The sequence below is a fragment of the Dama dama genome, chromosome 11 (assembly GCF_033118175.1).
Source record: "Dama dama isolate Ldn47 chromosome 11, ASM3311817v1, whole genome shotgun sequence".
NCBI lineage: Eukaryota > Metazoa > Chordata > Mammalia > Artiodactyla > Cervidae > Dama > Dama dama.
The window spans coordinates 61632395-61660207 of record NC_083691.1 but is presented as its reverse complement, the minus strand read 5'-3'; the positions used below and the strand labels follow the sequence as shown (position 1 = coordinate 61660207).

Genomic DNA, 27813 nt, shown 5'->3' with positions numbered 1-27813 from the left:
TCTGTTCTTGACTTGTAGATGGCTGTCTTCTTCCTTCTCTTTTCAGCCAATCCCCCTTTTCAGAAGGCATTCTTGCTTTTGGCCCAAAGAGAAAAAAGAAGCATCAGAAGTTAACCAATATATAAACCTCACTGTTTTCATTACAAACCATCGTCTCCCCAAAATCATTCCACCAGAAAGCACCAAATCAAGGATTTATTGTGCTATACCAACAGCCAGTTTCTGAAGTGAAGAGATTATAATTTATTGATGAGGAATGGAGATGGGATACATATTCCCTGGGGATTAAAAGATTTAATATTTTTGTTTGGTTGGCTTTTTCAGTGATTTTACTTCTCTCTTCTGTGTTTGACTCCCGAGCCACCAATTGCTAGAGAAGGTATCAGTTTGTCTAAAATGAACAGCAGAGTCTGCCCAGAATGTGTAAATGATGAATGTACTTATGTTAGCTGTTATCACTCCACAGCCAGCAAGCTGGAGGGGAGGTATATTAAGTCAGATCATTCCCAAACATGTTAGGAGAAAGAGAAGATGGAATGGAAGAGTTTATTTTGTTTCTCCCAGTAGGTCAGTTTTAGAATCACAAAGTGCTCTGGGGTCACTCGGAAAATAAAGAAAACAGAATGTATCTGACTGCCGCCCAGGCTGAGGAAGCAAATCCCCAAATCACACAGAACTAGGAAGGATTTGGTTTCATTAAAAGCAGCCACTGGCATTTAGCCCCTGAAGATGAAAGCCAAAGCCCCTTAAACAGGCTCGAACACAAGCTGAATTTCCGGCCAAGCCCCCGGGGTGCCAGGATTGTTACAAAGGAAGGTACCAACATCCAGAGGTTGGAAAGAGCAGGGACGTTCCAAACATATTTATCCCAATAGGAGGAGGAAACAACACGCTGGGTGCTGCAGAGACTCTTCAATTAAACACTCAGAACAACTATATCCAGGTTCCTATTTCCATTTTACTGGTAAGGACACCAGGACCTACCAGAAACACAACAGATGTCTTTCTGACATCAAAATTCCATGTTCCCTCAACCACCTGGAAGAATGAGTATGTCCAAGTCAGTGGGTCAGAGTCCCACCAGGCCTTACCTCTCATGTCTTCTTAAATCAGACCCTCGAGTCTTTTGAGTCCACCAAAGTTTACACTCTGCTCTAGCCAAGTTTTCAGAGCCCATTACAAAAAACTTATGTCCCAGCTCAATGTCTGGGTGAGGAAGCTCATTTACCAATTTGGCTATTCATACTGACCTTCCTCTAAAAAGGACAGAAGTTGGCTATCCTAGATGATGAAAGGGATAAAATATGAAGCCAGGAAAAATGTGTACCCTAACGACATATGCTTTTATGTCTGGTAGGCCACAGGTTGGAAGTTCTGAACTTTCTAACAAAAAAGAAAAGGAGGGGAGATGCAGGAGAGAAGGGAGGGAGGGAGTGAAAAAAAAGTAATGTATCAGATTCATTATGTCCATGAAATTAAAAAGAAAAACATCAAATGAAATAACAACACTACATCTGACATCCCCAGAATAAGAGACTAAGTACACATTGCACAGAGCCGTTAAGTCAGCTCTCCTACAGAACATTTCAGTAAAGGCAGTTCTGTAGGGAGTCAGGCCACGCCTTCTCCTACCTGCCCTGCTTGGCTCCCTGCTAAGAACACAGCCAGTGTCTCAGGTGCAGAAGTTTGAGACCACGTTCCTGTCCCGAGGACATCTCACACCCATTCTGGGTCGTGAGAAAGGTCACAAGAGAATGTGCATGGATCCCTGCAATGCCACGCTGGGAGAAAAACATCAGCCTCTGGAACTAGGATGTCAGCCCCCCACCATTTCCAGGCCCAAGGTAATGTTGAGGGTACTCCTAAAGGCCCAGAGTCACACCTAAGGGGGTGAAAGCGCCTTCTTTCTCTTAAGGAGTACCTCTGGTCCTGGGAAAGTCACTTCCTAAGGGTCTATCTGAAGTCTCCACATGAAAAAGTACCCACCAAGACCTAGTTTCTGGTTTAAAGAGTCTAGATTTTTTTTTTTTTTTTTTAATCACCATACTCTCTTTGTGGAAACTCTGAAATCTCAAGGAATGATCTAGTTTATCAGATGATTTGTAGCCTGAGTTTGCAGGCTCAGGTTAATTCTACACACAACCTTCATTTCTGCTCCACGATTATCCCCTGTCTTCCCTCTCACTAAACCCCACCTGGAACAAACAGCAAGGGGACAAGAAGCCACTCTGGCTGTCCCTCCACCATGCGAGGCCAGGTGAGGGAGAAGCCAGAGTGTGAAGCAGCAGGAAGAAGCACGTCAGCATGCACGACTCCTGTACCTGTTGTCGGACAGGGCTTAACAGAACCCTCTCCTGGTCTGGCTTTCCTGCATGGTGCACCCTTGGAGAGGTTGAACCTGAGCTCCTCTGCCAGCCTGGGTTTCTGAGTGTCTCCATGCTGAGAAGTGCGGCACTTGACACTTGGCTGCCATGCTGCTGTGAGCACGTCTGACTCTGCACAGGCACGTGGAAACCAGAATGTACCTGTCACAGGTGTCAACCTCTGTCTGACAGGTACAGATCTGGCGAGTGGTCATAACTTGCTGTTTCCTCATTGCAAATATCTTCTTTGTGACCTTTCCTCTGCAGATGGGCAGGCACCAGCCTTTAAATGCTAATGTGTCCCTTTATATTCCGTGGGTCTTCTTCTAGTTCTGTGACTGTATGATGGGGACTCATGAGAGACAGTAACTGGGGGGTGGGGGGGGTGAGTGCTATTCACATGAAGACCATGTGAAGCCTGCTTGCAAATGGCACTGACTTTTTCTAGCTAACAGGACACCAGTAAAAAGTTCCAACTTTAATAGAATAAATTAACAGGCCAATCCTTTTTTCACTTAAGAATATATGACCCAAAAACATTCTAATTTATCTTACTATTTATTTAGGTGTGCTCTGCCTCATTTGAGAAAGAATTAGAGAGAATTATGACTTTTTGTAGAGCACAGACAATTCTATTGTATTAAGTTTCTGTAACATTCATTGGGTACAATCAACTGACTGCTTTTTAGGAGACACAATTTTTCATTAAGCATACCACCATTGATCGTAACACAGTTGTTTGAGCTGCTGGTTAATCCAATGGCATCAGGTCCTTTCTTTGATAAATGGTGGCTAGAAATTCACTAGTCTTATGAAAGTTTAGAATTTTCTCAATGAGTTTTTAATAGTTTTGATTTACCGCATTATCACTTCGGCTTATCAAGACAAAATACATTTATAGCCACAAAAAATTTTATTTAAATTTATGACCACAAGATTATTTTGTAATCATATTTTTTGTGCATCTGAAACAGTCTAAACTCAAACCTTTATAGATGAAAACAGAGTCATAGCCAAGATCTGCCTACCTGGAGCAGAAATCAATGGGGCCACAGCTAAAAGAAACAATCACAGGATAATTTTGACAAAACTGCTGGAGGCTGAATGTGAACTAGCAGGAGAGTGAGAAAGTTTTGTGGGCCACAGTCTCAGACCCCCAAGGTTTTGTGGGTTTTACTTCTAGGACCCCCAGCAGGTTCTCACAGTGAAGACCCTAAAAGCTATGGGAAAAGAAGGTGAAACATGTCAAGGTTTTTCTCCCTACAAAGGCCTATTCTCTAGGAAAGACTTTTCCTTACTCTTCATATAGCTTTATCCCATATACGGGAAAGGTCAATTATCCAACACCAGCACCCTGAGCCTTCCTGTCTCACCTAAGTAAGAAAGAAATTAAAACACATCTGCAAAGGCCCAGAGATACAGGTCCACTAAAAGACTAATATTTTATCATAACATTATAGAACACTCCCCCACACATCTTGCCACCATATCAGGAAGACTCCAGAATAACAGTGGATTACTGTTGAAAGAGTGTCTATGCACATACTCTACTTAAGTAGGAATTCTAAGCAAAGCCCCCTCCCTGCTCCAAAACAGGAGAAACAAACACAAGTACACCAGAGAAATTTAAGCCTCTTGGTACCTAAAGCTACAGCATAACCCAGCTCTAGGCTAGGTTAACTTAAAATCTCACACTAAAGGCCTTTACATGTGTGTGTGCATGCTCAGTCATGTCCAACTCTTTGCAACACCATGGACTGTAGCCCTCCAGGCTCCTCTGTCCATGAGATTTTCCAGGTAAGAATACTGGAGTAGATTGCCATTTCCTCCTCCAGGGGATCTTTCCAACCCAGGAATTGAACATGCATCTCCTGAGTCTCCTGCATTGGCAGGTGGATTTTTTACCACTGAGCCACCTGGGAAGCCACCAAAGGCCTTTTGCCCAAGTTCTTATTACCCAATACATCACATCTAACTTTTAACAAATTACAAGATATCCTAAAAAAAAGCAATGGGAAAAAATAGTATGAAGAGATAAAGCAAGAATCAGAACAAGACTGAGATATGAAACAGATTGTGAAATTATCAGACAGAGAATTAAAAATAACTATGATTAATATTTTAAGGGTGCCAATGGAAAAAGCAAACAACATGCAAGAACAGATGGGCAAGGTAAGCAAAGAGACAGAAACTCTAAGAGAGAATAAAAAATAAATGCTACAAAGCAAAAATGCTGAACAGGAATGAAGAATGCCTTTGATGGGCCCATCATTAGACTAGATATGGCTGAGGAAAGAATCAGTGAGTTTAAAGAAGTGTCAACAGAAACTTCCCAGATTGAAATACAAAGAGAATAAAGAATGATAAAAACAGAATATCCAAAACTGTGGGACAATTTTAAAAAGTGTAATGTAAGCATAATTGGAATTTCAGAAGGAGAAGAAAGAGAAAATGAAACAGAAGAAATATCTGAAGTACATCAGTTCATAGAATATGTTCTAAGACCCTCAGTAAATGCCTGAAGCCATGAACAATACCAAACTCTATATGGGTCTATCATGTTTTTCTTATACATACATACCTATAATAAAGTTTACTTTATAAATTAGGCAATTAAGAGATTAACAACAATAACTAACCAAATGGAACAATTATACAATATACTATAATAAAAGTTATGAGAATGTGGTAGCTCTCCCTCTCTCTCAAAATATAATATTGTACAATTTAATGCCTTTTCTATAGTAACTAAGTACTATACACTGTGGCCATAACTTTTGCCATTTAGGTGCAATGGTAAAACTAGCACAGATTTCTTTTTCCTTCTTCACAATTTCACAGAGAGAAGATTCATCTTTACCATAAGGCTTAGCAACCTCAGCATACTATTTTTTTTTCTTTCCTTATTAAGCCAAGAACTTTCACTTTTTCACTTAAAGGGAGTATATTACAGCTTTTCTTTAGCATATCCAAATTGCCAACATTGCTACTCAAGCACTTTGGACTCATTATTAACTAAAATAGGGGTTACCTGAACACAAGCACAATGACACCATGACAGTCACTCTGATAACCAAGAAAACTATGAAGGGACCAATGGGTGGGACATGCTGGTCAAAAGATGATTCCCATCCCAGGTAGGACACAACAGGGCAGCATAAGATATCTTCACACTCAGAAGAGTGCAACTGAAAACTTATGAACTGTTTATTTTTGGAATTTTCCTTTTAATATTTTTGGACGGCAGTTGACCACAAGTAACTGAAACCACAGAAGGCAAAACTGCTGATAAAGGTGAACTACTATAATAATGAACAAGAATTAAACAAAATTAATGACTAAACTACAGATCAGAAACCTCAGCAAATACCAAACAGAATAAATTAAAAAAAAAAAAAACTCTACATCTAAGATATATCATATTCAAACTGAAGAAAGCCAAAGACAATAGGAAAAAAACTTAAAAAACAAAACAAAAAACCTTACCTGTAGAGGAACAGGACAAGATTTAAAAGAATAACAACATGCTTCTCATCAAAAGCCATGTATGCTAGAAGAGAATGGAGTGAAGTATTTAAAGTGTGGAAAGAAAACACCAAACTTGAATTACACGTCCAACAAAATTTTCTTTCAAAAGTGAAGGAGAAACAAACACTCAGACAAACAAAAAAACTGAGAGAATTCACTGCCAAACCTCTCCTCTAAGAAATATTAAAAGATATTCTTTATGGAGAAGAAAAATTATATAGGTCATGAACTCAGAACTATATAATAAAAGGAAGAGTGAAAGAAAGAGAAAATGTTAGTCACTCAGTTGCGCCTGACTCTTTGTGACCCCATGGACTGTAGGCTGCCAGTCTCCTCTGTCCACGGTAAGATTCTCCAGGTAAGATTACTGGAGTGGGTAGCCATTTCCTTCTCCAAGGGTTCTTCCCAACCCAGGGATGGAACTTGGGTCTCCTGCATTGCAGGCAGACTCTTTACTGTCTGAGCCACAAGGCAAGACCAAAAGGAAGAATATAGTAGATGAAATTTTTAAATGTAAGGTGATTGTTATTTTACTTATTCTTAACTGATCTAAAATACACCATTTGTTTGAACTAATAATAGTAACAATGTATTGGGTGATTGTAGCATATGGATAAATAAAATAAGCAACTGGAATGTCATAAAGGATGGAAGGGAAGAATTGGGGATACTCTGTTATGTGGTACCTACATTATACATGAAGTTGTATAATGATGTTTGACATAAACTTATATTAGTTGTAAAAGTGTATTGCAAACTCTAGGGGAAAAAAAAAACATGTTTAAAGGTAATAATTGAAATACCTTTAAGAAAAAAGAGAGAAAATAAAATGAATCAGAGAGGTAAAATAATAAGCTCAAACAGAAAACAAAATGAGTCATATAAAATGCAATCAAAACAAGAAAAGGCTGAAAAAGAGAGGGAGAAAACAAGTAATAAACAAGTGGAACAAATAGAAGTCAATTCCACCTGTATCAATAAGTATTTTAAATGTGAATATTGATCTTAATATACCAGTTGAAAAACAAGATTGTCAGAGTAGATTTTTTAAGAAACACAAAACTATAGACTGTCTACAAAACCACTTTTAATATAAATAAAAACTCAAGTAGGTTAAAGGTAAAGGAAGAAATATCTACCATGATAACAGTTAATGTAGAACAAAGCTTCAGTAACTATAATAATTTCAGACAAAGTAGACCTCAGAATAAAAGAAATTATCAGGGATTAAGAGGATATTTCACACTGATAACAGAGCTAATTTTCCAAGAAGACAAGACAATCCTTAATATCCATGTACCTAACAACAGTGTCAAAATGCTTGAGATAGAATTGATAGAATCATAAAAAAAGAGACAAATCCACTATTATAGTTGGAGACTTCAAACATGCTTTTTCACTTGATAAATCAAGGAATCATAAAATAAGTAAGGATATAGTTGACCTAAGCAACACTATAATCAATTTGATATAACTGACATTTATAGAATACTTGACTCCAAAACATCTGAACACATATTCTTCTCAAGCTCTCATGGAACATTCATAAAGAGAAATCACTTTCTGGACCATAAAACATACTATCACAAATTTAAAGGGACAGAAATCACATAAAATATGTCCTCAGACTACAATAGAATTAAACTAGAAATCAGAGAATAAAGATAGCCAGAAAATCCACAAATACTGAGAGTTTAAACAATTCACTTCTAAGTAAGATATGAGTCAAAAAAGATGTCTCAAGATAAAACATATTTTGATCTAAATGAAAATACAACTTATTAAAATTTGTGGGCTGCAGCAAAAGCAGTACTTAGAGGCAAATTTACAGCACAGAATACACATATTAGAAAAGAAGGAACATCTGAAATCAGTAATATAAGCTTCCATCTTAGGGAAGTAGTGAATGAAGAGCATTTAAGCCTAAAACAAGTGGAAAAAAAGAAATCTTTAGAAATGCAAGCAGAAGTCAATGAACTTGAGAACAGTTAAATAATAAACAAAGTCAATGAAACCAAAAGCTTTTTCTTTGAAAAGACTAATAAACTTATTAAACATCTACCAGTTTGACTAACAAAAAAGGGGAGAAGACACAAATTACAATGGAAATGAAAGGGGTTATCACTACTAATCGCATGGGCATTAAATTTTAATAAAGGAATACTTTGAACAACTCCATGCCAACAAATTTGATAATTTAGATAAAATAGAACAATTCCTTGAAAGACAGAAGATAATAAAGCCTACCTACACAAGAAGAAACAGGTAATCTGGGTAGTCCAATATTTTATAAAGAAATAGTTAATAAATCTTCCCAAAAAGGAAGCCGAATGGCCTGCTGGTTTCACCAAATATTCTACCAAACATTTAAAGAAGAAATTATACCAATTTTCCACAATCTTTTCAGAAAATAAGAAGCAGAGGGAAGACTTCCTAACTCATTCTGTGAAGCCAGCATTACCCTTATACTGAAACCAAATAAAAACATTACAAGAAAGAAAAACTATAAATCAATATCTCACATGAACCTAGATGCAATAATCCTCCCCCAAATATTAGAAAATCAAATTCAAAAATGTATAAAAATAATTTTAATTATTTTTTAATTTAATTTTTTAAACCCATAACCAAGTGGGATTTACTCTGGGTAAACAAGACTGGTTCAACAGTCAAGAATCAATTAAGGTAATCCTACACATCAACAGGCTAATGAGGAAAACTCATATAGTCTTGACAATAAATGCAAAAAACACATCTGAAAAAATAAGTTTTATGCAAAATTCTGATAAAAGAAATCAAAAAAGACCTAAATTAATTGCCAGGCATTCTGTGCTCATGGTCCAATTATTCCCAACTTGATCTACAGATTCAACACATCCCAACCAAAACCACAGCAAGCTATTTTATAGATAATGACAAAATGAATCTAAAGTTTATATGGGAAGGCAAAGACCTGGAAAAACCAATACAGTACTAAGAATAATAACAAAGTAGAGGATTCACTATAAACCTACAGTAATCAAGACAGTGTAGTTCGGGCAAAAGAATAGATACACAGACCAATAAAACACAATAGGAAGTCCAGAATTGACCCAAACAAATCTAGCTGATTGACCTTTGAGAAAAAGAACAAACATAACCCAATGGAAAAAGTATTTCAACTAATGGCGCTGAACAGTTGGACATTCAAATATTAAATTAAATCCAGACATAGACTGACTACCTTTAATAAAAATTAACTCAAAATGAATCGTAGACCTAAATATAAAACTGAAAACCATAACACTTCCAGAAGAAAACACAGGAGAAAAATCTAGGTGCTCTCAGGTTTGGCAATGAGTTTTTACATAGAACCAAAACAACAGTCTATGAAAGAACAGTTGTATTTCATTAAAATTTAAAATTTCTGCTTTGTGTAAGACATCATTAAGGGAATCAATACACAAATCACAGGCTGGAAGAAAATATCTGCAAAATACATATCTGATAAAGGACTGGTATCCAAAATGTACAAAAACTCTTAAAACTCAACAATAAGTAAAAAATACAATTTAAAAATGAATCTAAGTTCTGGATACCTCAGCAAAGAAGAAATGCAGATGGCAAATAAGCATACGAAAAGATGTTCAACATCATATATCAATAGAGAATTACATATTAAAACAACAATAAGACACCACTAAATACCTATTAGGATGACTAAAAGAACTGATAATATCAATGGTAGCAAAGATATAAAGCAACAGGAGCCCTCATTCATTATTAATAGGGATGCAAAAAGTTTCAGTCACTGCAGAAGACAGTTTGGCAGTATCTTATAAAGCTGAACATAGTCTTATCATACAATTCAGCAATGATGTTCCTAGATATTTTCCAAACTGATTTGAAAACTTAAGCCCACACCAACACCTGTACTCAAATGTTTATAACAGCATTATTCACAATCCCCCAAAACTGGAAACAACCAAGATGCCCTCAATAGGTAAACGAATAAACTGTGATATGCCAATTCAGCAATAAAAATAAATGAGCATCAAACCACAAAAGACATGAATGAAACTTGGAAGCATAGTGCTAAGTACAAGAAGCCAGTCTGAAAAGGCTACATACTGTATGATTCCAATTATATGACATTCTGGAAAAGGCAAATCTGCGAAAACAGTAAAATGATCGCTGATTGCCAGGAGTTCAGAGGAAGAGGAGTGTGCTAAATAGGGGAAGCACAGGGCAATTTTTAGGGCTGTAACTCTTACTACATAATGTAACAATGGATACATGACATATGTCAAAATGTATAGACTTTTAAAGCACAAAGTATGAAATTTAATGTATGTAGAATTTTAAAAATCATACAGGAAGTTGGGTGATCCCAAGGATGGAATACAGACAAAGGAATATAAAGAAAAGAATCTAACTGTATGACAAATGCATGAAACTACATCACTGAAGGAGGCAGAAGGAAAGGTTACTGACCCAAGTAACTCTGGAAATGAGTGGAACTTTGAAGACTAAAGGCAAAAAGGAACTGTATATAAGCATTGTACTCTAGTTGATAATGCTGTGTTCCACAGGAATAAGTGTTAATAATTCTGATATGACTATACATGCATACAGGAATTGAACAATTAAGTAAAAGGATGGCAAATGGTGGGAGTCAGGTTTGTCGCTGTTGGAGTGAGTATATAACAGATAAGCAAAGAAGAATGATAGAATGATCCATGTGGCAATGAATTAGAGTTACAGACATCAATATAAACTTAAGTTTAACCTAATATAGATATAGATGGTTACACTTAGAAATATATATAGATGTATGCATACATACATGGATTTGTATGTGCATATATATTTCCTTGCCCTGCCAGCTGAGAGAGCCTAGGAAAAACATCACCATAGTAGCAATGAGTTTATCTACCATACAGATCTTGGCTTTTAATACCATTCTCCAATAAATGGAAACAGAGGTCCTTGGAGAAAAGCTCAATTCTATGAATGGAGCAGGAAATACACAAGTCTGGAGTACCTGGTAGTGTCAAAAAGTAGGGACACGCTAGGGTAGAAGTGACATTTTAAAATGCTGAGGCTATGTCACAGGAACACAGGCGTCAACTAAAAGAGCTCCCAGTGGCCAAAATTAAAGTACTTTGAAAAACAAAATAAAATAGTATTGGATCATAAACCAAAGTAGAAAATAAATGAGTACATACTAAATAACCAAACTGGATATAATATGTAAATCTCCTATGCAAAAGAATTCCAAATTATTTATAAATACTCCCCACCTCAAGCACATAGAGCATAGTTCCCCATTCCTTTAATATAGATTTCACATAGTGACTTCCAAAGAGGCCAATATAGAAAGGGGCAGGGAGTAATTTTACAGTGGAGAAATTAAACAAGTATTACTTCAACCAGGTGACCAAGGTCAATATCGAGTGATTAAATTATGTTGATAGTATATACCCTTGATGTGATGTGATATGATGTGATGTGATGTGATGAAAATGGCAATTTACCTCTGTGATGTTCTTTCCAGAAAACTATAATAACCTCAGTCCAACTGTGAGAAAAGCATCAGACAAATTCTTAATGAGGGGTATTCCCCAACACACCTGACCAAAATTGTCCAGGTCATTGAAAACAAGAAAGTTCTGAGAACCTGTCACAGAGGAGAGGAGTCCAAGGAGACATAACTAATTGTGTGGTGGTTATCCCGGGTGAGACCCTAGAACAGAAAAAGGACATGATATTAAAAGTAAGAAAGTATGAATAAAGTATAGACTTTAGACTTTAGTTAATAAGAATACATCAATATTGGCTCAATTATTATAACAAACATACCATACTAATATAAGATGTTAACAAGGAAAACTAGGTGTGGGATATACAAGAACGCTCTGTATTATCTTCCCAATTTTCCTGAAAATCTAAAACTGTTCTAAAAAATAAAATCTATTTTTTAGAAATGTTTAATACATGATTGTGTACTTTTCTGTATATGTATATCTTTACCTCTAAATCTATGGTTTTTCGAGTAGTCATGTATGGATGTGAGAGTTGGACTATAAAGAAAGCTGAGTGCCAAAGAATTGATGCTTTCAAACTGTGGTATAGGAGAAGACTCTTGAGAGTCCCTCGGACAGCAAGAAGATCAAACTAGTCAATCCTAAAGGAAATCAGTTCTGAACATCCATTTCAGCTTCATGCTGAAGCTGAAACTCCAATACTTTGGCCACCTGATGCAAAGAACTGACTCACTGGAAAAGACCCTGATGCTCAGAAAGATTGAAGGCAGGAAGAGAAGGGGACAACAGAGGGTTAAATGGTTGGATGGTATCACTGACTTGATGGACATGAGTTTGAGCAAACTCTAGGAGTTGATGATGGACAGGGAAGCCTGGGGTGCTGCAGTCCATGGGGTCACAAAGAGTCGGACACGACTGAGCGACTGAACTGAATGGATTTATTAAAAATTTTAAAAATTAAATAAATTATGTAACCTTGATTATCTATAAGTTTTTTCCTAACAAACAAAGGGTTCAAGTTTTAAGAAACTCAAACTTATCATCGTGTCTACTTGTCACTAAGGTGATAATTAAAATAACCCTTTTATGTATATTTGTAATTTTATATTACCTCAACGTGACAATATTTATTACATATTTCATCCTACTATTCATTGGTTCTAAAAAAGTTGATAAGTTTCTGTATTACCAGTTAGGGGGTAAAATTAGACAATGGAAAAATAAATACTAAGTCAACAGGCAATAAATACTAAGGCAACAGTATCCTAAAATATGCAGCAAAATCAATGAGAAAGGCTGTGAGCTCAGCTGGCCTGACATCATCTTTCTTCTTTCTGTTTTTGCTTAAGAATTTCATGCTACATTTTCACATTTATTTCTTCAGTATTTTCTCCCATATAGATACATATTATTTTATGTCTTATAATCAGTTCCCCCACTGAGATCTTCTTTCTCTACTTCTGACTTGCTGACCCCAAAGGATGAGTTTCAAAGTACCTAAGAATCTTATTTCCTTATATTAGTAAGACCAGGGTTTACTGATGTCATTGTTTGCTTTTGATGTACATGGCTGATTGGCCCCTGGGAAGGATGACCTGTCTCTCCTTCCTCCCTCTTCCTTCTGCCCTCTCTTCGCCTCTCACCAATCAGTCAACAGCTGCCCCATGGAAGCCAGCAGGAAGATCCTTTCTGGCTACTGCTCCTCTGAAGAAAAAGAAAGCAGAATGTCTGCAGTCTGTAGCCTGAAGTAGGCTTGGCATTGAGTCCTGAAACAACCCCGCCACCTTCCTAAGACAAAATCTATCCTTAGCCCACTATGACCCGAGTTTTGATTGAGCTCAGAAAAGTGTAAAGGCCAAGTAGTAGGGAGCACAGCTGAGAAACTTTTGTGACTTTGTGGAGGAACTAAAGTGCTAGTGGGCCCTTACTCAATATTTTTTGAATGAATAAATTTATGAATTTAGAAGCCATTGCTTAGAAGCCATTGTAATGTTTCATTGATGTGTAACTTGCACAAATCCCTAGAATAATAGCACTTTCAAGTGGCAGAAAGGCGTCAAAAAGAAACATTGTCAACTAACCCTTCTACTTTCTAAAGAAGGAAACTGGTTCCAAGAGGTCAATTAACTTGTTTAAGGTCCCTCAACTGGCTGATCCTTAAACCAGAAACTTTTTTTTTATCATTTCCAGCATTCTAGTCAAATATACCAGGTAATGGTACACACTTGTTGGTGTTCAGCCTAGGTTTCATTATGTCTCTCAAGGAATCATTTATAACTCCTCCCTCTCTTGCTCTGTCTCTCTCTTCTCCTTCCGCCTTCCCTCTCTGCCATTTCCCTTATGCACTTTGTGTCAATACATGTGTGTTTTTCCTTTTCCTCCTCACGTATCCTCAGTTTTTGCAATATTACGGCAGATTTAAAGAGTTAATCTTGTGATTATTACACTCTACCCCCAGGAAGAGAGCAACATAAACCTCCCTATGGCTTAACAAGGACATCCATGTGCATTTCAAATCAAATCAGCAAACTAATATTTGATCTCTTTTAAATCAGAAATTCTTTTGGATCAGTTCTTCACTGGCAATATAGCTAATTCAATCAGCAATCAGTTTAATCAATATGAAGAAATCCAGCCCTGATGATACAAATCTGAGTTTCAGGCATGGTGCTTCCCGACATAAGTGCATTGTCATTGCCTCAAACGTGAATCATGTTGTTCAGTCACTCAGTCATCTTCAACTATTTGCGACCCCATGGACCACAGCATGAATGTGTTTACTAATGCAGCCCTCATCCAAGAATTTATTCTTGGTCAGGCCTCACACTTTAGAATGCATATGTGAATTGTCACTTCTGCCCTCTAAATGAAAACAGAAGCTTCATGGAAGCATCCCTTATACTTTGATATGTTCATGACAGAATACAACGCAAGTCCAGTTTGGGCCCAACGTACAACTACATACTCATGTCTAACTTCTTGGTCCTGATGCCCAAGAATAGAAAGTTTTAAATGGTTCCAAGATTCTGTCATGACAAAAATTCTCTCTTTACTAGCTTTGTCTAATAAGATAATTTCTCATTTTAGCCTCCAAAGGTTACTATTTAAATTGCAAGGCAACATCCATCACTGTCAGTCAGGAACCTCCTGGCTGTAATTAACTTATCCACACTAGGTCACATGATAGCTGAGCTTTGACAGGAATGAGGACTTCATAGTCCAGAATAGACAGCAGTACCAGAGTAGGCCCTGGATAGCCAAGGATTAGCTAAGAGCATGGTGGGAAACCAATCAGCATTCCGGGTACTCAATGTGCAGGCCTTTAGATAAAACAGCAGTATGGAAATAGTTGACTGCTTTGTTAATAGTCAATGTTCAATTAATATTAGCTAGAGTGAATTGGAGGCTTCCCAAGTGGCACTGGTGGTAAAGAACCTGCTTGCCAATGCAGGAGTCATAAGAGGCACAGGTTCAATCCCTAGGTCAGGAAGACTCCCCTGGAGGGGAGGGCATGGCAACCCTCTACAGTATTCTTGCCTGCAGAATCCCCACAGACAGAGTAGCCTGGCAGGCTACAATCCATAGACTCACAGAGTCAGAAACAACTGAAATGACTTAGCATAGCATGAACACAGAGCGAATTGAGAGATATTTTTCCTGGCTTCAAAGAGTTTCCCATCACTGGAAATAGTATATACACAGAGGGTGGATGGTCATAATGAGACCAATTTGGGAAGAGAGTGGTCTAGTAGTACAGCTAATGACCCATGAGTGGTCTATGACATTAATGTGCAGGGTCATGGTCAGATTAATGCACAAGGCATTAATGTGCAGGGTTTAATGGAATTAAATGGGAAATCGTAAACAGTATTACACACAGCAAGGACAAATATTTTTTGAGAAACTTTTGTTTCAGTTGTCTGTGTATACCTATGTGCCTAATTATAACCCAGAGATTGTGGTAAGAAAAGCAGAACACTGGTTTAGCAGACATTCAGAAACCATGTTTCTATTTATTCTTCTTCCATTTAGACTTGAATTTATACTATCTGGTCCATGGTGGGTGCTCAATAACTGATATTCACAATATCAATCTTAGAATTTCAACAACAATACCAGGTATGTATTCTGATGTTGGTTTTAGGGAAGATAAGATTAAATCACTTGCCTATGTTAAATGACTTGTTCAAGGCCACACAGCTGATAAGTCTGCGTGTCTAATACTTGAACCCAGTCAGCAGAACACTACAAGTCCAGATGTGGGTTGTACTCCAAAGCACTCTTCAGAAGACTGAAGACCGAAAGCAAACTTAAAAGTAGAAATTCATCCAAAAAAATTTTGAAGCTCTGCTAGAACCACCAATGATTTCAACTTGAAAATTCTCATTATTAAAATAAACGAAACTCTGAATCACATCATCTAAAGTGGCAGGGCCCAAATGCCAGTCTATAGATTGGCTATATCAAAATCACCAGAGAAGCTTTAGATAAATACAGATTCTCAAACTCCTCTCCTAGAGAATATGACTGAAGAGGTGAATTTACAAAGCCCCCAGTGCTTCTGCTCAGACAGGTTTGGAAAGCATGGACCTAGTCTACTTCCCTCCATTGAAGATCTAACAGAATTCTTAATTGGAAGAAATGTTGGATACCATCTAGCCGTTGGATAGCAATAGGTTTCGTCTTCAGTGCCAACTGCAAGTGATAAGTAATCCTGCTTGGAGGATCGGTAGAGATAGATTCCAAATGGCATTCAAACTTGATCAGATACACCCCAAGATTAATTAATAATGTCTGTTATGGATGAGGAGGTGTAGAGGGGGCATTGCTACGATCCAATCCTTTTATTTTCCAGTCTTGTCTGCCCCAAAACACACTTTAGTGACAGAGGATTGAAATCCAGGCTTGCTCATTCCTAGTCTAGTGCTTTATTTAAAACAATTTCCATTGTCCATAGTCAGGCTTATCAGAAACGCTGGTTTCTAGAGTGCTTCTAGCTAGTATATGGCAGAAAAAGCCAACATTTACTTTACTTGAAAGATTAAGGCAAATCTCCCCTAATTGTTCCTACTCATTAATGCCTCAGCCACTAAGGCAGGTAGAATATTTTATTCCATTATTAGCTATAAAATTTTAAATACTGAGATCCCTTGAGAATTAATCAAGAAAAATCATGTGTTTAAAAAAAAAAAGCCTAGCACAGTTTCTGACTTGGGTTTAAATTCATACTAAAGAATGTAAGGTCTTTTCTTGAAAGTAGGTTTTGATGAAAATACAGAGCATAATACATAACTGGATGCCTAAAGGATAGCGGAAACATCACTAAAAGAGGGAAAATATACAAGAGAGGGTGTCTAGGGTATCAAGGGAACTGTCTACTTCACAATTGTCCCTAGAACAGCCTGTTCAGAAACTATACCCCTAACTTCCTCAGCTGGGGCCTTAGGCAAGTTACTTAGTGTTAATTTCCTCTTTGGTAAAATGTGGGTAATAAATCCTGCCTCTCAGGGTTGTTTTGAGAATTTACTGAGAAAAAGCTTATGTTCCAGAAAGGGCTCAGCACATTTCATGGCATATACAGTTAATAAATGTTTATCAATCTATGTGTTTGATTTGCACAAAGAAGTTCCTATGAACTGATCCCATGAACATCAAAATTGAGGTCTGTTCAACTCAGGGCTCTATTTAAACTGAGATCTATGAGTCATCTAAGACTAAAAGCCAAAGACAGAGGTTATTGAGAGGCAACATTCACTGTGCAATAGGCTCAAGATGGCCGAGCTGGTCACTGAGTCAAAAAATTCTGAGATGGGAAGGTCCTTTTCTTTGCCCATCTGCTACTGTCCATCCTGCTCATTAACACACAAGGAAACTCTAAACCACAAGACACTCTCAGGAGGGTGGCCACATGTCCCAGCTTCCTGAAGCAGTTTCCTGGGTGGCACCCCCAAGAAAACAGTATTTCCTGTACTGGAAAGCTCCGTTTGTAAATTAAACACAAGGTTTTATAGAAAATTAAACATTTTGACTTCTCCCCTTCTCCAGCATGTCTGCCGAATATTTCCAATAGGTACTTTTGAACAACACCTATTCTGAGGTGATATGGGTAAATGGCAAAACATTAATTTACTATTAACATAATTACAGGGTTTTTTCTGCTCTCTAGAATTTGTTTAGTGCTTGGGGCCAAATCCCTTTCACTCTCACAATACCTTCTTTGTTTTAAAAAGGAGATACTACAGTGTCTGGTTGGTGGGGGGAAAGTGCCCTTTGAAATTTCCTGTTATCACAGTCATAAGCTGCCTCTAATCACAGGCAGCACAATAAATAGACACAAGACTTCTTTAAAATGCCTACAGTCTGCTAAGAATTAAAGGTCTTCCTTTGCGTCTCTCCTCAAAATATATTTCTAAATAGTTGCTCAGTCCTAAGCTTTCCCTAATAAGGTTCCATTTAAATAAGTTTGGAAATATTTTCCTTCTCTTAAAGAAAGCCACTCAATTTGGAAATGTCAGATAAAAATACATGTACATTATAAGGCTATCACCTATTTTCAGCTCGGTTTTTCCAGGCTGTCTCTTTCCTTTCTTTCTTTTTTCTTCTTCTGTTTGCTGTTCCCAGCAGCTTCTGGGAGCTTCTTCACCCAAGAGGACACAGCTCATCAGATCACAAACAATTTCATCTGTTTTCCTGGCGGTAGCCATTATATGAACAAAACTGGCCCCCATCGCCTGATACAGCCCTTCTGAGTAACCTCAGCTCCCCAAACCCCAGCCCAGGCCACGTGACTGAAATGAAACCAACTTGCCCTTAACTTTGGAAAATCAGTCACTCTCCTCCTTACTGCACCATGTCAAAATTAAGGAGTAAACAGAGGTCCCCCAATCCCCCTGATTGCATTAATCATTCAAATGACGTATTAGCATTCTTCAGACTCTTCTGTTGTGCTTCCAAATTAACACCTCTAGGTTCAAGGGAATAGAAATTAACTGAATTATCTGGCAGCCCCAGATGTCCTAGCACGCTCTTCCTTCTCGCTGATTTAATATGCCTGAAGAACAGTTATGAGGCAGAAACACTGCTAATGGTCAAGAAATAATTTATGACATATGTAACAGACAAGATAGCCCCCCACCCACATTCCAAAGTTGTCAGGATTCCAGGCAGCTCCGGACTGCATCTGCCATTGGGCATGGCCACCTTGTCCACCCTCTTTCTCTCCCACGTCCCCGTGAGTACTGGGGTGGCGGGCCCTGCTCTAAGGCAGGCAGTCTAACTCCCCAGTACCAGCTTGGTCACACCCAGCAGCACAGGCACAGAGATGATCCAGGAGCCTGTCCCAGAGCAGGACAAGGAGAAAGGGCATGAGGGCAGAGCCCACAATCAGACGGGGACTCTCGGGCATTTCCCAGCCCTGGACATGGGCAACCTTCTTGCAAAGGCATGAAAAGGATCAGTGGTTCCTCAGTGTTGTGGAAGGGCCTTTTAGAACATTGATGTAATCCTTCACAACAGAAGCCTGTTTCCCTTGGGGGTTAATCCTGTCATTTGGGAGTGTCTCCAGGGCATTAAGCTGTAATTGCTTGAATAACTCCAAGAGGCAAACAGGAAGCTGGCTCATACAGGCATTCACAAGCTTCCTCAGAGCAGGCAGGTCCTGTCCCTGGCATGGCAGCCCCTCCCAAACCAAAGCTGCATCTCCCCACCCAGTCTGAGAGAGGGCCCCATAAAGGGGTGGAAGCCTGAGGGGTCACCCAGGAACCTTGCCCCATCCCAGCTCCCAGCTGCCTGGCTCTCCCAGAGCAAGAAGTAAGGAAACAGGTGTTGTTGTTGTTATTGTTTAATCACTAAATCTTTTCTGATTTTGTGACCCCATAGACTATAGCCTGCCAGGCTCCTCTGTCCATGGAATTCTCCAGGCAAGAATACTGGAGTGGGTTGCCATTTCCTTAGGTGATCTTCCCAACCCAGAGATTGAACCCACATCTCCTGCATTGGCAGGTAGATTCACCATTGAGTCACCGTAAGTGAAGTGAAGTCGCTCAGTCATGTCTGACTCTTTGAGACCCCATGAACTGTAGCCCACCAGACTCCTCCATCCATGGGATTCTCCAGGCAAGAATACTGGAGTGGGTTGCCATTTCCTTCTCCAGGGCATCTTCCCAACCCAGGGATCGAACCTGGGTCGCCTGCATTGCAGGCAGACGCTTTAACCTCTGAGCCACCAAGGAAGCCCTAGGGAAGGTCAATGCCAGGCATCACCTGAACACAGAGGCCTCACAGTAAAAGGCAGAAATTCAGATGCTTTCTCCATGCCTTGGTGGGAATCAAAACATCAGATGTTTATTAAATGACATAGCAGTGGCGACTACTCTGCACAGCTAGCCCAGAAGTGTATGCTGTCACTTTAAAAAAAATTGAGCCGATGCCAGGCTAGTCATGGTAATGCTCCCATGGCATGATTAGATTCATGCCCAGGGTTGTATTTGCATATGATATTCAGGGCATGATTTTTTTATTGTTCTTAATCAGAGCCGAATGTCAACAAAATAAATGAAGTTGCGAGTTGAAGTGAAATTTTTATCACATCAGGGATGTGCTTTTTCTCCCATTTATCACAGCCCATATTGAGAGAGTGAAATTTTTTGAAAATGTGGTAATCAATGGAAGAGCTCCATATGGCAGGGATCAAAGGTGTTACATAGTGTGTGGTTCTGCTTTATTGCCAGCCAGTACTGTTAATTGGACAACAAGATCAGAGGCAATATTAAAATCCAATTAAATTGATATGAACAGATTGCCAAGTGATGTACACTAATGTATAATTGAGTATCAAGCAAATGCAAGTCCCCGTCTTCTGCTTCTACCTCCTGAATAAATGATGGCGCCATAGAGGACAGAAACAAGTTTGCACATTAGCTCCACAGCTCTGGGCTCTCATTTGTTACTTTCCAAGTTGATGACTTTTGGTTTTCCTCCTAGTCTGTCTTAAAGAGACAGACCCTTCCCCTGTTCCCCAAAGCCCCTACCCCTTGCCCCCCACCTGGGGTGAGTCTTCCGCCTCAAAATAATTTTCTCCTTTTGGGGGTTGGAAATGAAATCCATGTTTCCTATGCTTCATTACATGCCTATTGCGTAGCAGGTCCTAAAGAGCGTGCATTGGTAATAGATTGTGCTAGTTGTAAATGATCTGTCCATCCGGACCAGAACGCTAACAGATCCTTAATGCTTTTTCCCAGTTATAAATTAGATAAGATTGTTTCTCAACCCAAAAGGAAAGCAAAAGAGCAAAGCGCAGAATGAGCACCACTGAAATACCTCTTCACACAATGAAGGATCAGAGCCTCAGTTGTGAGATGCGGATCCCAGCAGTGGATCCCAGGGCCCAGCCGGCTACCACACTGCCAGCAGGAGCTGAAGTGGGCCTCCATTCATTCCACTCCAAAGAAGGCCGGGAAGGGACAGAATCAAGAGGAAGGCAGCCCCTCCCACTCAATTAAAGCAATTAGCTCACAGGCCTTACCAAGGCCAGGCCTGGCTGAATAGGATCCCCCTGCCCCACAGTTTGTTATCCAAGCTGAGCTCACACAAATTAATGAGGAGCAGGAATGAGTAAAGCCAAGGGCTGTTGCTGGCAAACACTCTGGGGGCCTCGTCCCTTCCTCCTGTAAGAACAACCCCAGATTACCCCCAACAATAAAACCTGTTAACTTATACAACTTTGCTTAAGAAACAAGCCTGATGGGATGTTGGCAGACTTCCCTGCTGCCAAGCAAGAACTATTGCGGGCAGCCGCGAGCTTCTCAGGATTTAAGCCCATGATGGAATGGTAAACGAGGGAGCAGACTGTTTATTCCAGCAGCCAGATTGTCTCTGGCCATAAAGTTCTGTGTTTGGAAAGTTTTTTTTTCTTCCCAGTATATTACAAAAAAAAAAAAAGGTGGGAGAGAAAGGTGGGGGAGGGAGTGTTGAGCAAAGATCATATTTTGCTATTATTTATTCAAGCATCTCAAAGAAAAGCATCAACCTTCCAGATTTTGAGTTGACTTACTAAACATAAATCCCTTTCAGCATCTCAGAGAAAGGAAGAGAAGAAAGAAGGCAGCTAGAACTGGAAGTGAGAGGGAGAAACGAGAGGATGGGAGATATTTAAAATCAAGACTAAGGGATGGGGTTTTAACTAGTTTGGATTTTGAGTTGCTAAGTGACATATATTTTAAATCTCATCTCTTTACCAACAGGTACACACTTTGAAAGATTAGATTTATTTGTGGGCCTTAAAAACACTGAGATGGTATCTATGCTCATAAACCAGTTTGAATTTTCTTTTTTTTTGGCTTATAATAGTCAAAACAAGGGGGGGATTCCTGGTCAGCAACTACTCACTAAGCAACTGTTGAATCAAAGTGATGTTTTGTTTTCTTTTTCCCAAACCCTCCTGACTTTGGTCCAAACAGCCTCACTGCAATTCACCTTGAAAGTAAAGCAAATAGAAACTCAGAGTGAAATCAGACCGCCACAGCACCCAACAACACCGTTGAAACATGTGAGCCCTCCCACACGAACCACAACAGATGAAGTTGGCAAAGGTTGGCATCCTATTAATGGAGAAGGCAAGACCAGACCATCTTCTGCCCAGAGCAGAGTTATGCTTTTCAACAAGGCAGCCAGCTCGGGGCTGCAGCTCCTCTCTGCTTCCCTATTGTAAGAGTTCACCCACGAATAAGAGAAAGGCTCCTTGGCACTAAATATCTAAAAGTTTCTTGGAACTTTGATGAGGTAGTTTCTAGAAGCTGCTGTTTGACTTCAGTAATTTCTTGGTGCGTCCTTGCCCATACCATGACTACTGGGTTGCCCTAAAAGCTGTTCCAAGAATTGGGGAGAAAATAAGGCTAAACAAAAATACCCTGAAATGTATGCAGGAACTTAGGACTTTATGATATTTTAGCAAAATAAGTTGAGGAGCTTACAACAGACAGAAACCAAGTTGTTTATCTTGAAACAATATCAGCCTTGCTTGGGAACAGTGGCCCAATATTCCTGGGCCTGTTCTGCGGCTCAAAATGTAGGCAACCAAAGCACTGAAGAATTAGGTAATGTTGTCCCACACACAGAACCTCTCCTGGATGCCCAGCATGGTGCTATGCCTTCCACAACCTTTCCTCTTTCATCACCACAACCTGCAAGGTGGAAAACACTATCCTCATTTTTCAGAGGAAGAAACTGAGTCTCAGACAAGTTACTTCCCTGAGGCCAAAGAGTGGAGAGATGGAATTCAAATTTAAACCCATCCCTGCCTCATTTTAATCCATGTTTTCTTTTTTCTAGTCTACACAATTTAGTCTCCCAGAGTTGCTCCAAAAGAAAAGGCCAATGGTTCAAAAATCCACTTAAACTGCAAACTCACCCATCACCACACAAAGACTTGGAATCAAGATATTTCAAAAAATGAGAGATACTCCTGAAGAGACTAAGGACAGCCATTCGCGAATGTGGCTCTAAAGATACTACATTAGAAATCTGAGGGTCTAGGTGTCAGATCTTCAGTGGCTTCAGGTAAGTCACTAATTCTTCCTCCCTATGTCCTTCCACTTCCACTTCCTACAAGAGTAGTGATACCAGCAACCTACCTATCTCTCTTAATCGTGGATTAGATGTAAACACTGAGATCACTTTAAACGCTTCAGGGAAAAGTCCACACAAATCTCCATCATTACCTATAATCACACTGATCATCAGGGCAGTTCTCACTTATTCTGAGCCTGCTTCCAAACAACATGATAGAGTCTGATCTAGGTATGGCCATGTGCCTTGCCTTAGCCAATAGTGAAGGTGATAAATTTCTCTTCTGAGTAGACACAATTCTCGGTGTTCTTTCTTCCTTACAGCAGTGATGTGGGATGGACAGGCTGAAATGGAGCCTCCAGCACCTTAAATCCTCAAGATGAGCAGAGTCTCACCATTGCCCAAGATGGACATGCAGCATGAATGTAAAGTCACAGTGATGTTCGTCACTGTGACATAGTCTACCTGACAGATACTATATAGAAGACCTATTTCTAGAGAGTACCAACAGAGGAAACAGGCCAAAAAGTAAAGAAACAATGAACAAAATCCATGCATCTAGGAAATATTTATTAGGCACTTATTTTTGTGACAGGGTGTGCCGATGTGCTAGGGATAGATTATTATTCTTGAACTCAGGAATCCAAGAGAGCATCCTCTAACAAAGAACAAGCAGTGTTCTTTCAAGGAACTGATTTGAAATTTGAAAAATATTTGCCTCTGACAGATAGTTTCAACTACCAAAATCGATTTATAGCCAAGGGAAAAAATTCCCCTCCTGAAAATTATCCACAAATCTACCTTTCAAGTAAATCTCACTAGATGTTTTTCATTCTCTTTTTAATTCTCCATAGTTTTTCATTTGCAAAGGTATAGCTTAACTATACCTAAAAGAGGAAACAATCCAGACGTATTAAAAACATTCCAAGATGGTGACTACCATTTCAATAGACTTCTGCTAAAGGCTAATATTAAAGACCAGGAGTGAAAACCAAAATAGACCCTCCAACTCTGGGAAGTCAATCTTTATTACCACTTAGAATCAAATAAATACACTTGTGGTTTTGCCATTTTAAAAAAGTTTGTAGTAACTTCACTTTTGTTTCTGAGAAAACAACTGTCCATTGTAATGAGTTCACCCTATAGCTTCACTCTCTTTTCCATCTCTTCTGGGCTTTCTTCCCAGGTCCAGTAAGATTTTCACATTTCTAGAGAGTGGCATTCCATCATAAATGACCTAACATTATGAGCTAGAAGGGGCATTATGTAGCATAAGACCTTAAGAAAAACATTATAGGAGATTTGTTATGTGAGGAAATGTAAAATTCCATAGTCTCATGACTACTTTTCAAACCTTTTCAATTTTTATAATCATTTATGAAACTGGAGTTTGCTATAATTAAGTCTGTCCATATATTAGATAGCAATTCATATCTATAAATATATATTTCATATACATATGTATATATGCACACATACGTATACACACACATAAGTTGACGGACTTGTGGTGTTGAAGGCAAGTCTCAAGACTAAGGTAGAGAGAGATTGCGGAGTGTGAAGAAGCAACACTGTGTTGGAAAAAGCCCCACCTCAGTTATTCCCAATCTCTGTCCTTCAGGCAAATCCCTTCACTTCTCTGGGCTTCTGCCACTTCAACTGCAGAACAAGATCAGGCCAGAGGATTTCAAATGCCCCTTCTAGCTCAACTATCCATGGATCTACTACTGAAGTTGCCTCCAATTTGCAAATTTTATTGAGTAAATTGGGTAAAGTCTGGGTAGCTAGGATTCCAACTGTATAGAAATATACAAGCCAACAGCAAAAAAAGTAAAAGTTAAACATGAAAAAAGTTACAACATACAAATAGTAAGATTGTTAGAGATTTTTCTTCTTTTTTTCTTCTTCTAAATTCACTTAATGTTATTGCTACACTAGTTTTATAATTTTATAAATCAATAAAAATTTAAAAAGATATCAGTCTCTGTGGAGGGCAGTGTTTATAATTACCTGCAGGGAGTGTCAACACATGAATATAAACCCCTTCTTTGGATTTATAGGTGCATAACATTTACAACAGACAAATCCATATGATTATCAATTCTAATTTTTCAAAGCCAAAATTCTCTTAAGCAACACCATTTATTTGTCTAAAGATGTCAAATAAACTAGATTGGCAAACAGTTTCATTTTTCAACTGTCTGCTTTGGCGTTGTGCCTACTATAATACATATCTAATGTCACTCACTCCCATCTCACCCTGTCCGCCCATGCACACAAGCTTGCAGACATGACAAAGTTGGCGTGCTCAGGTTAATCTTTATGCCAAAGGTCATAAAAGTCATGTTAAGCAGAAGTGCCCAGGGAATTTGGGTCTTTCTCTATTACCTTACTCTCTCCCACTGTCCAAGTTTTGACAACATAATGTGATTACATAATAACTCAAGCAGGAAGAAAATTAGACCCCATATAGGAAACCCAGGTGAGGCCCCCATGGAGTTATCTAAGTCAGTTATCCTGCTGCATGTGAAGTCCCACAAGAAACAAACTTCTTAGCATTTTGAAGCCCTGAAAATTCCTACTCACTCCCCCATCCCAGTCCCACCCAACCAAAAGAAATCTCTTCCATAGGAGAAAATCTCCCACTTAGAAGATGGTATCTTTTCCAAACTGTACACTGATTGTAACAAATGAATTACTTCAATCACAAAAAAGCTTGTTGCTCCAAAGAACCAAAAGTCAGCTGCATCGTTCTCTGTGCATTCTCATTATATCAAATAAATAAATAAAAAGTTCCATCTGACCTGAGAAGTTCCAAGTGCCCTGAAAAGTTCCATCTGATCCCTGGCAATAAAGACCTAATCTCAGAATAGTATGCCCTAAGCTATTAGCACCAAAACCACCTATAGTCAAATCAAAGTTAATTTTAATAGCTCCTTCAGAAGAGTTGAAGAGTTTTTACATGAATTCTACATCCCACAAACCTAGAAGCTCACCAGAAAAGCAGGCTCTCCCAGGGGTTCTAAAACCCTTACCTGCAAGATCTCAAATCGGGTTGCTGCCAACACGTCTCTGAAGTTTACAAAGAAAGAAAATGCAACTGACAAGGACCCTCCCCATCCCCACAGTGAGTCTGACTTCAGCATTGATATGCCTCCTCCTACTTCGACAGAATAAACCACACAGAGCAGGAAGCCAAACAGGAGTCCTTGGCAACAACCAAGAATGAGACAATAGTTTCAGCAGCACTTTCATAAGCTTCTCATAAGCTTTCAATCTTTCATCTCATTATCATTTTGAAGCTGGTTCCCGTTTTCTTCTCCAGCTACTGCTGTTGCTCTTATAATAAAGAAATAAACATATTTCTATTCATTTTGGAACATACATTATCCATCTAAGATTAGGAGGTCCTTAAAGAAGACAGGAAACTGGTAAAAGGAGACAGTAACCAGAGCAAGAATCACCTGAAAATCCCTGAGACCAAGGACTGTATCATCCAACATATGACAGCAGATAAGAATATAGACTCTGAAGCCAAGATTACAAAGGTTGTAATCTCAGCTCCATCACTTACCAGCTATAATCTTGGGCAGTTGATTTCATCTCTCCAAGTCTCAGTCTCCTCATCCATGTAACAGGGATAATAACAGTGACTTCTTCCTTGGCTCACTCTGAGGATTAAATAAACACTTACAATAGTATTTGATACAAGGTAACTGCAGTGTATTAGCTATTAATAACACCAGTTTCACCAACGTAAGTTATCACTGTCCCTCCTTGAGTGTCCAAGTTCAAAAGGAAATTAATAATATCCTTATCCACCAAACTTACCTCACAAGGTGGTTGAAAATATCAAATAACCCAGTTGGTGTGAAAAGTTACTTGGGATGAAAAAAATATATATATTATGATCTGTAATATATCATTTTTAATACAATAATATTATACCTCAGTCAATTAAAACTAAGTCTTTCATTTCAAAGAGGTGAAAAAAAAAAAGGAAAGCTAGTCCTCAATTGGCCAGAAACAGTCCTGTGGGCCAAGTTGAGAAGAAGACTAGGAAGGGAACATGCCAGGCTGATTTTTACTTCCAACAGTATATTTCAAGCCCGTTCTATAGAATGAATTGGGGGATGTGATGACAAAGCTGTATCACTGTGGATTTATGGCTAGTCATTTGTGTTTGCTAAAAACGTCAGGACAATACATTTTCTGATCAATCTGTCTTGCTACAAGCGTATTCTGAGGTCAGAAATGTTTGGGGTGCTGCGAGTGATTGGTTGACAATGCAGATTCTGACCCCAATAACTGTGCGGGGGGAACTGGCAGATGCCACCATCAGAATTGCCCAATCCCAACAAACAGCCAGCCAGGCGAGATGATGATTTGGAGCCTGGACTTCACAAAGGCAAGCCACCAGCTCTCCTTGAATGTTGGTTGGACTGAACTTTTGGATTGAAATGACCATTTGTGCTGAAGCCAGGTGAGAATGGTTGGAAGCACTCAGATGCCAAATGAGTCAACTTCCACCGACACTCCTAGTCACTGGTTGAATGTATCTCTCATTTCTTAAATTCTGTCATCCCAATGCTTGGCTCATCCATGCCAATGGCTAAAGAACTATATGTTTTCTCTATACTGACCCTTCTCTAGAGTGCTATGTCCTGGACTATCAGCATTATTTCTACTTACATCAGAGCCCACTTACATTTCCATCTAGCCCATGTGGTTTTCAGTGACAAGAGTTTCCCTCCTAAAAAGCTCCCTTTTTTTAACTCACCATGCATGCAATGACAATTTTACTACCACACATTTATAGAAATGATAATAAT

General features: G+C 38.9%; 1 long non-coding RNA gene and 1 other non-coding gene across 2 annotated transcripts; both read right to left on the bottom strand.

Annotated features, from left to right (window-relative positions):
• LOC133065567 (uncharacterized) lies at positions 1-26056 on the bottom strand. The gene is made up of 3 exons (XR_009694909.1): positions 26017-26056; positions 11504-11616; positions 1-75 (listed from the first exon to the last, which is right to left on the bottom strand). It is a non-coding gene; the product is annotated as an uncharacterized LOC133065567 (long non-coding RNA).
• TRNAC-GCA (transfer RNA cysteine (anticodon GCA)) lies at positions 19576-19647 on the bottom strand. The gene has a single exon. It is a non-coding gene; the product is annotated as a tRNA-Cys (tRNA).
• Positions 26057-27813: the final 1757 nt, after the last annotated feature.